This window comes from Buteo buteo, chromosome 5 (assembly GCF_964188355.1).
Source record: "Buteo buteo chromosome 5, bButBut1.hap1.1, whole genome shotgun sequence".
Lineage (NCBI taxonomy): Eukaryota > Metazoa > Chordata > Aves > Accipitriformes > Accipitridae > Buteo > Buteo buteo.
Window position 1 is genome coordinate 2868064 of NC_134175.1, and position 13930 is coordinate 2881993.

The following is a 13930-nucleotide window of genomic DNA, read 5'->3' on the forward strand; positions in this document are numbered from 1 at the left end:
TCTCTCTGGAACCTCCTGCATGCCGTCTATCAAAGTAGTTGCAAATATTTTACCAATTCGGATATCGGTGATGATTTTGCTCATCCTTATTACAAAATCAAACTGTATTGAGTATAGGGGACAAATTAAGAAATTTTGCAAGGCTTTCTACATGACTTTCAGAAAGGCAAACACCCACAAAGTTGACATCACTGACAGGAAAGCAATGCCTTACTTCTGAGGCTTGTTTTTCTTCTTCTGTTACAGTAGGCTTAATTACAACAGCTGATGCCAGTTATTTTCTTTCTTTGTAAGAAAGAAAAAGAGCTTCTGCTTAACTATTGCAGGTGAGCTGTTAATTCTATACCCCTTTATTTTCTTATTGCTTTTCTGGCCACCTTGCATATCTTGGGCTAGATTAAAAGTCTGTTCAGTAACATGTGCTTTGTGTTCCTCCTGACTTTTTAGGATTTATTGAAATTTGTTAATAAATAGAGGTTATCTAAAATTATTTGCAAAATCATGAAGTTATTTGACAAGCTGAGTGGGTTTTGTTTTATTTTTGTGAAATGTTGAAACAAATTTCCAACACTGCTCTGACAGAAGAGTTTTTAATTGTGCACTTCAAAATTGCAGTTTAACTTCTGTGGAAACTGAAATTTATGTGTCCAGTATTAATGTTGTATGCTTTACTGTAAGGACTTTCTCATTGGGACATCTGTGATAACACAGGATATATTTTACTAGACTTCTTTTGCTGAGGGTTACTGAGCAGGTGGCTGAGCTTACAAATGTTTTTGGAGTATATGTGGTATGCTTGTATCTGTCCAGAGGTTGTGCCTTGCAAGCTACTGCCTGAGGTGTTGCTGCCCTTTTGTAATTGGTGGGGAATGTGCCTTTCCTCTGGAACTAGAGAAATTGAATTGCTCTTTTAGAATAGGAACACTTTGTGTTTGGTCCAACTGTTTGGACTTTTGTAGGTATTCAAGGGATTTACCAAAACAATTGAGGGACATGAGGTGGGGCAAAGCTCCAAGGTTTAGCAGTGTACAGAAGATGGTATGAATGTGCCTCTTTTGTTGATGCAGAGATCTTAAAAGTTAATGCTTAGTTGTCTTCAGTAGTGAAATTTGTAAGGCCAGGCAGAAATGCTCACTCCGTAAGCAGCATTGACAGGAAGTCCCTAAACTTATTTCTTAGTTTGATATGTGTGCAATACTAATAATTTTCTAGTAAGATCTTTGTGGTGAAAACTAGTGCAGTTAAGTCTGGTTTTGCCATATATGTAAAGTTCTGTTCCATTTAAGTTTATTTAAATTGTTGAGCTGATACATCTTAGTTAACACCAAGTGGTTCAATGTATGTGTTGAACATAGCAATGCTTGAAATAAAAGAAGTAAACTTAGGTTTCAGTATGCAAAATATTGTGAGTTATAACTGCATAATACAAAACTTAGTATATGTTTTGTTTCCAGTAAATGAAGTAATAGCGCTCAACAAAGCAAGTCTATGCGTGCTTCAAGATGCTGAGAAGAAATCTGTTTATGGTCCTCTTGGACTTTTCCTGTTTGGTTCCCAAAGCTGTTTCTTCAGATAGCCTAACAAATGTGTTTGGAGGGTGGTGTGGTAATTTTTCTGTTTGTCTAGAAAAACAAAGTAGATGTGATAGTCTGCTGAAACCTTTGGTACTCAAAATAAGATTATACTGTACTAATTAAAGAGCTCTCTTTGTTGGAACATATGTTTGATATTGCTGTTGCATGTTCTTTGTGAAGTGGTAAAATACTGAAGATACACTGCTGTCTATTTAACAAAGGTGTTGTCTGTACAAAGATCAAGAACTGTTCCCTTGATGCTTATGGCAATTAAACTGTGCTTCAGGTTACTAAGTCCTGGATTTCACTACAAGTTGCCAGATATTATCTGGCTAGTGCCTGAAAGCTTACTGTAGAAGTTAATATACTGTTCTTTAATTAAAAGACTGTGTAATATTTAAATAAAATAAACTAATATTGAACAGGAACAATTTAACAGATTTAAAATCTTGACAAAGTAGTGTATCTTTAACAGATGCTTGAGAAGTTGGGGAAGTGGGTTTTTTTCATGTATGAAAACTCAAATATCATAGAAACTTTGGACAGTGAAGTCAAATTTGTTAGTTCAGCTTAGTTTTGTCCTTTATTCTTGTGACTGTAGATAATAGGTGAAGCTTCAGCATTTCAGAAAATAATTAGGTTTGTCCTACAAAAAGATTCATTGCTGATATGTGGAGGTGGAACTTGTGCAGAACCTGCATTTTGGGGCTTAATATCTAGGCACAGTAGTTCACAGGTGTGAGTACTTGGGTATCTGATTATTCAAAGTCTCTTATTAGTCTTGAATTTGACATACTACAAATTCAGGATATCCAAGATTCAATCATATAATGATTTCAGAAATTAAAAACTGTATCCTTATAATGAAATGGAGTACAGTATCTTGAAGAAACGGAGAAAACATCTTAAAAACACTATAGACTCGGAAACTTTGAAAATAGAAGGAAGTTCTTCCAAACGTTTTGGAAATCTTAGGCAAGTCCTTAGATGCGAGAAGATGCCCAGTAATTTTCATATTTGCTTCTAGTCTGACTTTTCTCTCTTCCCTTTAACCTGTATTAGAAGATGGAACTCATACTTAAATCAGGCATTGGAAAATCCGCTTTTTTGCTACCCTGGGGATCAAATATAAAGCATCTGAACAGATTTTATTGCGATAAGATGGGATGTTAAGCTGTGTCACCTAGCTAGGAGTGCCTACCTGTTTACCTGGATACATATCATGGAGAATTCAAGATTTAATTCATTAGGTTTTGATTTCTTAGTCTAATTTGTCCTGTAGTAATTTTTTTTGTTCCATATCCTTGCTGTTGTGAATTAAACTCAGAAAGCTTCACTCTGGGGGAAGCCAGTTATTGCTGCCCTCTGTCACAAAAGGTGGCACAGACATCTGCTGTTCAGCAGCTGCCTTGCCAGTTCACAACTTGGCATGTTAAGGAAACCAAGATGGGCAAATAGTTTATTGCCATGCACTGTGCTGCAAAACTGTGATAGTTTGGCTTCTAGTTAATGAGCAGCTTGGCTCTTACCGAAGGTGAAGGAACTTACAAAACCAAGCTGAGGTGGAAGCTGGAGTTGGAAACACCAACCGTGTTTTTCCCAAGTCAGAATCCTTAATATACTGTAGAAGTTAGAAGTGACCTGTCTTCAAAGCTCTCTCCCCTTCTATTTTTAAAGGGCCAAGTTGATATATTGTGTCCTGCAGTTAGTGTGTTTTCTGTTTTAAAAACAAACTCAAAACCACCCTCTCCTTAAAACTGCACATAGTTTTGCACAACAATAGTGTCCAGGGGCTCCAAATAAACATGAAGCAGTGCTTGTATAAAAAGGGGGTGTGCAGAGGATCGTGGAAATCACTGCAAAATCTTTAGAGTTACGGATTTCAACTAACCTTACTGGCTGCTGTCTTTGTTAAACAGACTTTGCTTTTTTGACTTCACTTTGCATGTATTTTTTTCCCTAAAATAGATGGGATTGTCTCCTGATGTTTTCAGTTTTGTGTCTCAGTTAATTCCCACCCTGGCTCCTAACCCTAGTAGTACTTTACTTGTTTTCTTTTTATCATATTTTCCTCTTTATTTTGATCACCTAACCAGATGCATACTATCTAGAGGAATACAACTGCTACTTAAAGACTAATGCCAGAAGTTTTAAGAGGGTTAATGCAGTACTATGGAAAGAAGAACATCCAAGGGTGAAAGCAAGTATTTCCTGTTGTACCTTTGTGCTTTCTGTTGTGATGCTGTCCCTGGGTTGTACTTGAAGTTTACCTTTCTCATATCAGCATTAAGCATTGTTGCATTGTCTGTTCCCAAACACCACTTCTCAGTCTAATGGCTTCAAGGTCTCCTGTGTTACTCTTCAGTCTGCCAACCTTGCTTTTCTTCTTCCTGTTCTGTCCCTTAACTTATTTTGTATCAACAGTACATATCAAAATACAGCAGTTGCTGGGAGAAATCAATGAGCTACTGGGGGTATAAATCATTGCTATCAAAACTAATGGAACTGTTTGCACATTGATTAAAGATGGGTTATGTTGATTGCGGGGCTAGAGAACAAAGTAGTGCTCAGTCTATTTTGGGTAAAAAGATTAGAGAAGTCATGCCATATTTTAATCTCTGCCGAGTATTCTTTTATCTGCTATATGCATATAATACAGTTTGTTGATTTTTAAGGTCCACTGAAATACTTTTTATCTTCAGACTGGTGCTGGAAAGCAGTTATTTCATGGTGTAGCTTAACTTCTAACAGTGGTCTGTTAATCTCTTACTGAAGATCAGTGTGCTGTTTGAACACTTAAATTCTTACTTCAATGAAATGTATTCTTTTTATTAATTAGCTGAAGCTTGGATAAGATCTTTAACAGAGTTGTAAAGAATTAATATTTTTCTTTTAGATGATCTCTGAAGCTGTTTTGTACAGTCTGTGTAGCAGAGGCACAAAATGAGCGGGCCGTTTGTTGAAATGTTTTAAGTACCTTATTTTTGTTGAGGCAGGATGTGATAGTAGTTATGGTCAGAAGGTAGTTATCAGGTCTTGTTCCAGCCTGGCTCTAAGATGGGGTACCTCTGTTGCTTCTATTAGATTTTTTTATCATTATTATTTTTATTTTTGTTCTAAGTCAGAGCAGAAAGAAGAATCCATATTATGGAAGTACTCTTTCAGGATTCGATCCTAACAATGAAAGGCATTTAGAGTGGAACTCCTGATTTGTATGGTAAAGCACAATTCAGATTTGATAGAATATGAATTATCTTGCTGCTTCTGGAAACATGATGTGTTTTTCATTAGTGTTTTGAGGGCCTTAGTGTAGCGAGACATGTAAGCATGTCAGTATTTCAAAGTTTGTGCCTACAGGCATGGATGAGGGGGATGCTTTGCAGAAGCAAATTTGTCCATAGAAGACCACGTTATATCCGTGAATGTCTCCCTTAGCTCAAGAACACGGGTATGTCAATTTGTTTGGCTATTTCTTCTGGTTTTAAATGGTTTGACTTTTAAGGATGTAAAAAGTAGTATTGCTAAATGTAGCATTCTACAAGTTAGTTGCATTTTTTAAAAGGGTGTAAATAGGAAGCAGCTGGTTCTCCTTTGACTCAGTTGACTCTTTACTAGCTGGCATAAGTAGAATGAAATGGATGATTCAGCTTCTGTTCATAAAATAGTTGAGCTGAAATTTATGGGAATACAATAATAGGAATTTCTCCTAATTTTCTGTGCTTATGCATATACACAGTCTTACTGACTTTTTGTTTGTATTTTTCATGTCTAATTTTGCTATTTTTTTTCTGGTTTTTTTGTATTGTAAATAAGTGACCACATAGCCCATTTCCTGCTCCAATATAATAAATATTGTAGTGAAGATCTTAATGTAACTACTGATGTCACTGTAATGGTAATATCTGAAACAATACAGGATTTTTAACAAGGTTGAGAAGGTCATGCCAATACAGATGTGTTGGCAAGCAGAGCTAAGCGGAATTTTGTTCAGGCTTTGGAAAATTCTGGTTCTTCTCTTACACTTTAACCCCCAGACAGTGGCAGTTGATCCACCTATGGATCAATGTAATCTTTGGAATTTTGGTAACAGGAAGTGGTGTAATCACCTACCTCTGCACCGGGTTTTGTATCTAGTCATTCGTTTGCTTGTGAATTCAGTGCAACATGATCCAGTCACATGCTGCCCTCTCCTCAGCACCTACTGTGAGTTATGTGGGGAGAGCCTGAGCAGAACATCATCATTATAGAGAAATACATCAATCTTCATGAGGACTTCTTGAACATATTTAAATCACTGAAAACAAACTGAAGACCTGCTGGAAAGTTGGTATACCCAAAAGTGACTTTTAAAAAACAATTTTTGGAAACTTCATGAGAATTGACAAGAATTATGCTTCTTAATAGGATTGCAACTTACTATAGGCATGTTCTTAAATTGTGGATTACAAACTTGTTTTGATACCTGAATAAATGTGTTTCTAATGTTGACTTATACTAAAAAGAAGCAAGTATATATATTTAGGTGCGTAATGTGTTTTCATTTGCTATTTTATGATTCTGTCATTGATTTGTCACACCAGGATGATGTGTAAACTGGTCCTCCAACAGTGTGCTTCCATTTCTAGCTTATAGGAGAAAATGTACTGTGTATAGCCTACATTCTGAACTGCCCTAAACATCCCACCTGTAGATTCAGCTGATCTAAATGAGAGATTACCCATTTTCTGAAAAGATAATATCCTGATACTGTGGCATTACTTTAGGTCCCCTGGAGAAGAAATAATGGATTTCTTGTTTTGTTTCTGGGGTGGGTTTTTTGCATTATTTTGTTCAACTTCTCTGTAAACACATTGCTGATAACACTTCATGCCAGGCAACCTTCCTATATCTGACTGATTTGTACTATAGTTTTACCCTTGGGTTTTTTTTCCTCTTTTGCAGCTTTAACGCTTCTAAATCCAAATTATGAAACTGTTACCATTATTAGCAGCTTTCCAGATAGCTCCTGCTGTATGTGGTTTTTTTTCCTCTGAAGTAAAGGTCGTAAGCATTCCTCATGATAAAGGGCTTATGTAAAAAAATGTATTTCCTCAAAAAATTACAAAAAGCAACTTTAGCACAATTCCAAGGGAATATAAATAGTTACTGTGACTAAAAAAAAGAAAAAACAAACAAAAAAAAACCCCAACAATAGTATCTGGACAAATGGCACAAAGCCTAACCGATTCATATTAGTGGGTCTGAGAAAGTAACTAAAACCTTTTTGATTTGTGTCTCACAGTTAAAGTTTGGTGTTGGGATTTTTCATGGTTTTTTGTTGTTGTTGTTGTTTGGTTGTTGGTTTGTTTTTTTTTAACCCAGCAAGACCTAGTTTTTGTTTCTGTGGCTCATGAATAGTTAGCTGTATGTTACAGAGAAGATGTTTGGATCCAGCAATATTTGGTTATATATTCTTACCTTTGTAGCTACTTCTCTGTTCATGGCAATAATATTACTTCTAAATAGTGAGAAATATGGAGTGTGTCAGTGGCATTAGGACTGTGATATCCCTATTACATATGTGCTCTGTCCTGTTTAGGGAAACAGAGATTCTGGTCAGTTTACAAATGAAGTGAAAATGCCAGTAAAAACTGGAGGTTAATGATAAAAGTGTTGAAGGAAGCAATGAAAGATGACAGTTGAAGTAAGAAACAACTGTTCAGTTACTGTAAGGCCCTGCAGATAGAAGCATCTAGTAATAAATGCTTAGTCATTTCTGTGTTGGTTAATTAATAGTACTATATTCTCCTTTAATGCTGCCTGGGTTCAGTCTGGAGGGAGATGTCTAGTAGTATGTGACAACTAAATTGCTTGGGTTTGGATAAAGGGATACTTTACTAAATGGCAATTTTCAGTAACTTATTTTTCTGATAAATTTAGTTAGAAATCTATGTACAAGCAGGTTCTAAGTTTTCCTGATTTACTGTGGTGTTTTTTGTTTTTTAAATTGTAAGATCAGGAAAGAAGACAGCCAAAAACATCACCGGCCACTTTGATAAAATTGATCCAGTTTATCGATAAATGTGTTGCTCTTCATAAGGAGTAGCTGCATATAGATAATTTTCAACAAAGGAATAAAACCTAGAGTATTGGCTTTTGACATTCTTAATAAATGTAAGTTTGTTGAAAACTTTTACCAAATATCAGTAATTTTTGTTCTTAAAATAAGTTAGTTTCCTATGCCTGCCACGTACCGGGAAGTGTTAGGATGCTCTTAAATGTGAATTTCTTTCAGAGCAAGGCAGGAAAGAAGAGAAAAGATGTAGTTAGGAAATCTTTTGACTTGGCTCACTAAAGTAACAACAGTTATTAATATTCGTGAACTACTTCGAAGATCTCTGAACACCCCTCTTCTTAAGAAGTGTGATTTTAAGCATTTGGCTTTAGGCATCTGTTAAACATGGAATAATGATTTATTTTATTTTTTTTTTTACATAAATTCTCTGCTGTACCTAGAATTAAGATTTTTTTAAAATAATGTGCATAGCTTGCAGATGTATTTAGAAAGGATTAATGAAGTGACCTGTTACAGTCCAGATTTTTATACTTAAATATTGCATCAGTATGATTTTTTTTTTTAAATGTAGGTCATGGGATTAGCATCAGGAAATGTGAGTATATGGGCAACATAGGGATGCTGTCTTCCACAAAGACAGCTTGAGTTTGTTCACTGTTGGTGGCAGAAGGAGACAGGCTACTTCACTACAGGGCTGTTTATTGCAAGCATGTGTCCCTGCCGTGATCTTAAGCATTGTTGTCTGCTGATTAGTATTCTATTTTGAGAAAGTGCCAAACTATCCAAAAGGTTTATTTTCAAATACTTGTTAAACATAGGCAGCGATGAGTCCTCAGGCCTTAGAAAATGTAGACATGCAAGCAAAAGCTGATGGATGATGCATATATAGCAAGATATAACTAGAGTTTGATGATTTTCAGTGTTTTCAGAATTCACTTAGTTGTGAATTATTCTGTAAGATTTTTGGAGGAGACAAATGCAGTGTTTCTGTAATTACTGAGACTAATTCAAATTTGGGACTTTGAATGTGAAACTGTCTTACTGAATTTGGGCTTTGCAAGGTCTTGCGAGGTTTCCAGATTTGTTAATATCTGGCTTTTCCCCTGAATTTTCTGAAATAGAAGCTTAATTTTTTTTTTTATTTTATTTTTATTTTTTTCTGAGTACTAGCAGCTATTTATGGTGGATTTTTTTTTTGTTTGGTTGGTTTTTTTTGTTTGGTTGTTTTGTTTGTGGGATTCTGAAGTGGTAAAACTGCTGTCCTCACTGCTTAGTAGAGGCCAGTTTGATGGAAGGCCATGTTGACTGGTCAGAAACTGTTTCATATAGATCTGTTGTGCCTGGATTTTCCTGTTGTATGAGCTGTTCTGTGTGAATAAGGTTACAGGATGAAGGAATGCAGCCAGAACTTTGGAAGGACCCTATAACTAACCTTTATTCTTTAGCCAGCAATTTTCCTGTGTTCTATGCAGCTATGAGAAGTTTTTTTTCCTAATGCAGTCCTCTAGATACGTCAAGCAGAGTAGAAAAAAGTGCACAAATTTCTTCAGGAGGAAAGCATTTCCAGATTTCTACTAGTAGAAGTAGAGGGGGGTTGGGGAGGACATGTCACTTGTAATCTTAAAGATCATAACTTCTAATAGGGCTGCAACTTTATACTGTTAAGTCATGAGCGGAGCTTGAATGTAGTTTCCTCAAAATCTTGTGCCTGGGAAACAGGTAAAGGATTTCATTAACCAGAAAAACTTGTCTTTGAACAGAGCAAACACAACAAAACTAATTTTTAGAGTCTTGCATTACCAGGTATTCTGCAGGGGTTTCTTTATGCACAAAATCTCTTAAGTATCAACATAGTGACCCTTGTGGAAAGCTGCTTAGTTAAAATGGGACCTGTAATTCAAGAATTGACCTATATGTAATAACGAAGCATTTGTGAAATCAGTTCGTTCAGTTACAGGTATTTTTAGCTTGCGTAATTATTATTTTGTACTTGCACGCTATATTGAAAATGGAAATTTGTTAGCTCTTTAACCAGCTAATGTAACCGTTGCATAACAAGCATTAACACTTACCAACCTGATATTCGCTTGTTTTGTGTGTACTTCACACTAATATATGGAAAAATGTCTACTGAGCACAATGACTGTTTCAGCTGGAAACTTGGCAATTCTTCAACACAAGAAGCAGCCAATACCTCCCACAGAAATGGTTCAGCCATGCTAGCCTTTGACTACAGAAGCGTTTTCAGTAAGTTTTCGAATGAGTTTGTACAATCTAGCACTGTCCCTACTAGGGTAATCTGTTTTGCAAACCTGTTAGTAAGGTATTGCTTGCTTTTCAAAGCTTATGTGCTTGCAAGTTATAGACGCAGCAGATGATTCCCAGAGAGAAGACGTCAAAAAAATGAGAAGGGGTTGTATCCATTCACTTGAGCATATTTAGCTTTATGAATTTGCAATTATTATTTTATGCTTGTATAGGCTGTCCTTCAAAGCTGCTCTTGTAGGAGGTGACAGCAAAGACTAGGCTTTCTGGAATACAGAACTGTACTTAACAAGAAAACTCTGAACTAGAATTAACTCTTGGAGGAGCACATACACATGCAGATATCAAAATGTCCTTCAAGTTTCCAGCTGTCTGATAGAACTGTTTATGTTGATAGCTAGGACCAAGCCATCAAGTTGAGAATAGGTTGGTTTTTTGTATACGGAATAGTCTTGAAGCATAGTTTTAAATTCCAGACTTCTAATTACTGTTGCCTGGTGGCATAATTGGAATTTCATGTTGTTGGCAGTGATTTGGAAAGGTCGTGTAATCTCTTGGGGATCAAGATACTGTTCTGTGATAATAATTAGCTATGTAGACTATAAGAAATAATTTTAATGAACTTGTAATTCCCAGTTTCACAGACGTTATCTCTACCATGTAGTTGATACATTACAGTGGTGGTAAGTGTTGAGTACCTGAACAGAAGCATCCGAATGCTAAATTAGTCACTGCCTGCCTACATACAGCTGTCCTTGCTGGGTGTAGGATGCATCCCGTTCAGATGGGTGCATGTTGGTAAGGAAGGTATACCAGAGCAAAGTAACTTAATTTGAAATTATTGTTTTACTTTAATAATAAGTGATGTTTGCTAGTAGGGTTTTGGTTTTGTGTTGTGTCCTGTGTCCCGTCCCCCCCCCCGTTACCCCCCCGTGAAATCACCTCTGGTTGAGTGCCTTGGATAAAATGACCTTATGTGCCACTCTTGCAGGAGGCTGTGTTATGCAAGAAATTTTTAAGATTCAAGTGGTGTAATGGTCATGGAAACTAGGTTTTACTAGGGTTGGTTGAGATCCATTTTAAACTATGTTGATAAAGGCGCTCAAAATACATGTGTATACAGAAGACTGCACACACTGATAAAATCCCCCTCTGAGCCTTTTTTGGGCTGAACATGTCTCTCAACCTCTCCTCATCTGAGAGGTGCTCCAGTCGCTTAATCATCTTCAAGGCCCTTTGCTGGACTCTCTCCAGTAGCTCCATGTCTCTCGTGTACTGGAGAGCGTGGAACTGGAAGCAGAACTCCAGTTGTGGCCTCACCAGTGCTGAGGGGAAGGATCGCCTCCCTTGACCTGCTGGCGATGCTCTTCCCAATGCAGCGCTGGATGCTGTTGGCTGTCTTTGCCATGAGGGAGCATTGTTGGCTCATGTTCAGCTTGCAGTCAGCCAGGACCCCCAAAACACTAAGTGATGTACCTCTCCTGGGGACTGGTTTGTGGTGGGATCCTCCTGCAGCTGTGCTGGAGATCTCCCTGCTAAAGAGGAGTTGGTGTTGCCTGTGCTCTGTCCATGTCCCTACAGCAGGGGCAGCTGCTTATGAAGGCTGGTCAAACCTCGTCCCAGGGTCTGGGCCAAACCCTTGGTGGGCAGGTGTCTCATCTGATGTGCCGTGCCTGGCCTTGCATCAAGTTATGTATGAATTGATGGTGTGTTTTAAGAAGCTAGAATGCTTTTGCTGCAGTTCAAATATTGGCCATGGCATCTAGTCACTATATGTGTAAAGCAGTCTTAAGAAGGTGTGCAGGTGGAATTAACATCCAGAATATTTGGGTTTTAAGTCTGTCATTGAATTCATAGGTCAAGAAGAAAAACGTCTTTATGCAGCTAATGGCTTTGGAGAGGGCTACAATGAATGTGACTTCTCAGGAAGTTGCTTAATTTTGGAGCGTTGTTCAGATTTGCTATGATACTTAAGTAAAATACTTCTAAATGCTTTCCCTGCTCTTCAGAGTACCTTTTTTTCCTTTCTTCCCTCTTTTCTTCCCTGCTTTCCCCAACCTTGTGAAGAAAGTTGTAGTCTCTTCTGCAGAAGTCTTCTTCATGTGAAGTGTTGTGTTCCGGTGGATGTTGGAACCGAGATAAATTTTTAGGCTGGGTTGTCACCTTGGTGTAACTACTTAAATATCTTTAAAGAAAAAAGAATATTAGGCTGACAGCAGTTAGTGAGTGTCTGTAGTAGGGAAGCTTTACCCAGAAATGATGATGCTTTTGACTTCTGGAGTTACTCTCGGTTTTTGGTCCAAACTGCCGTGCTTCTTTACTTGGAGCAGAAGGCTGTGGGAATGTGGGGACACTGGGTACACCAACCATGCATAGGGCTGGCTGACCTCCATGTGCTTTGGTATAATGGTTTAACCACTTGAACCATGCTTAAAGTATTCTCTGGTACTTTTTGTTCTCTCCTGTTTTAGAAACCCCAGTTCTTGATGTTGAGAACCCCAAGCTCTCAGCTAAGCAGGTTTATAAGGGCTGATTAAGGCAGAGTGTATGAAGCTGGTTACTTACAAGAACTCTTTCTTTGCTGAACCAGTACTGTGGTGTGGTGAATGAGTTGGCCTGTAATTTTCATGTTGCTTTTACCAGGCTACATTTTAGCTAAAAATGGAAGCTTGTGGCAATGCAGATCTTTTTTCTTAAGTAGCTTGTCTACTTTTGTTCTTAAATGAGCTCCATTTTCAATGTAGAATTGAAAATACCTCAGTTGCCAGGATTGTATTCTACAGGCATCACAGGATGCTTTCAGCTTACCTAACTGAAAACTTAACCTGTTTTAAAAAAATAAACTAAACTTTGTGGGAAAGTTTGCTGTTATGCTTCCTTACTCTTCTTGCAGGCTGGTTAAAGTAGCTTTTTTGTTTTGTTTTTGTTTTTCTTTTTTGCAGAAGGCATATGAAATCTGCAACACCTCTCCTGCATTAATGAGGGTGCAGCACAGGACAATAATGGTGTGTGTTTTGGCCTTTGCTATTGTGTATTCTGTGTGCTGTTAGTGTTCCAGCATAATTTTACTTGTTTGCATTTCAGGTAATTCTTTCAGAATTTCATTAGATTTCATTATCTCTGCAGTGTGGGCAATTTTTTTCTGTCAAGACTTCTGAAAGTTGAATATAGTTGAACTCTTTTCAGAACTTAAAATGGTCATGTCATGTGTTTGTGTCTTTGGGGGGTGGGGGTGGAGTGTGGCCTCTAAGTGTGAGTTACTGTTTTATGTCTAAAAGTGTGGTGTTCTGGCAGTAACAAACAGAACTGCTTACACTGTGATGGTTTCATAATCACAGTATTAAACTGTTCATCTACAAATGAGCTTGGATGAGGATGATCCATATCCTAAGTAGATTAACCTCCACACCAGACACTGAAGTGGTTTGTAAATTTTCCAGCTAATAGTGAACTGTAAAATCAGAAAGATGCATTACATGTAAGCATGTCAGTTTAAAGTATATGAAGTTGTAGACTGGCTTTCTGATTTAAGATTATTTTGCTTCAGTACATTCTTGCTTTGTGCTTAGAATAACTTCCACTGTCCTGATGCAGCGGCTTTGAAGATGTGCACTCGGGTGTCCGCTGACATCACCCATAGCCCTTGTCTTGCTGTGTGATAGAGACAGATTGCAGATTTTTTGGATGTATAAGCGCTTGTCAATGTTTCAAATCTTGGGGTGAACTATAATTATTACTTTGTGCTGCCAGAGGAAAAAACTGTACAGAAATTTCTTATAAGAAATTTTTTCACCTTGCTACAAAACCGATTTGTATGTTGAATCATTATAGTCTTCCAGACTGCAAGTGTGTGAGTTACTTAATGTGTCAATTTATACTTTTTTACTTAATATCTTTAGTGATTAGAAGGCATAACTCTTTTAGAAGAGTGTTGTGCTCTCACTTGATCTCATTAGTAGGAGGTTTATGTAACTTGATAGAATAGGTATCTTGATACTTAACTATGCTTAGAAAGCAAGCATACCTTAGGAACAGT

At 37.3% G+C, this 13930-nt stretch overlaps 1 protein-coding gene across 11 annotated transcripts in view; it reads left to right on the forward strand.

Moving 5' to 3' along the window:
• GNB1 (G protein subunit beta 1) overlaps nucleotides 1–13930 on the forward strand; it is a 46008-nt gene that overhangs the window by 7528 nt on the left and 24550 nt on the right. For 5 of the 11 annotated variants that reach the window (XM_075027181.1, XM_075027188.1, XM_075027179.1 and 2 more), the window contains exon 2: nucleotides 12837–12899. The exons of 4 other annotated variants lie outside the window; for them this stretch is intronic. The gene's annotated coding sequence lies outside the window, so the exon portion shown is untranslated. Of the gene's footprint in view, nucleotides 1–12836; nucleotides 12979–13930 lie in introns of those variants that run through there. 2 more of the 11 variants (XM_075027183.1, XM_075027189.1) reach the window with 2 other exon arrangements.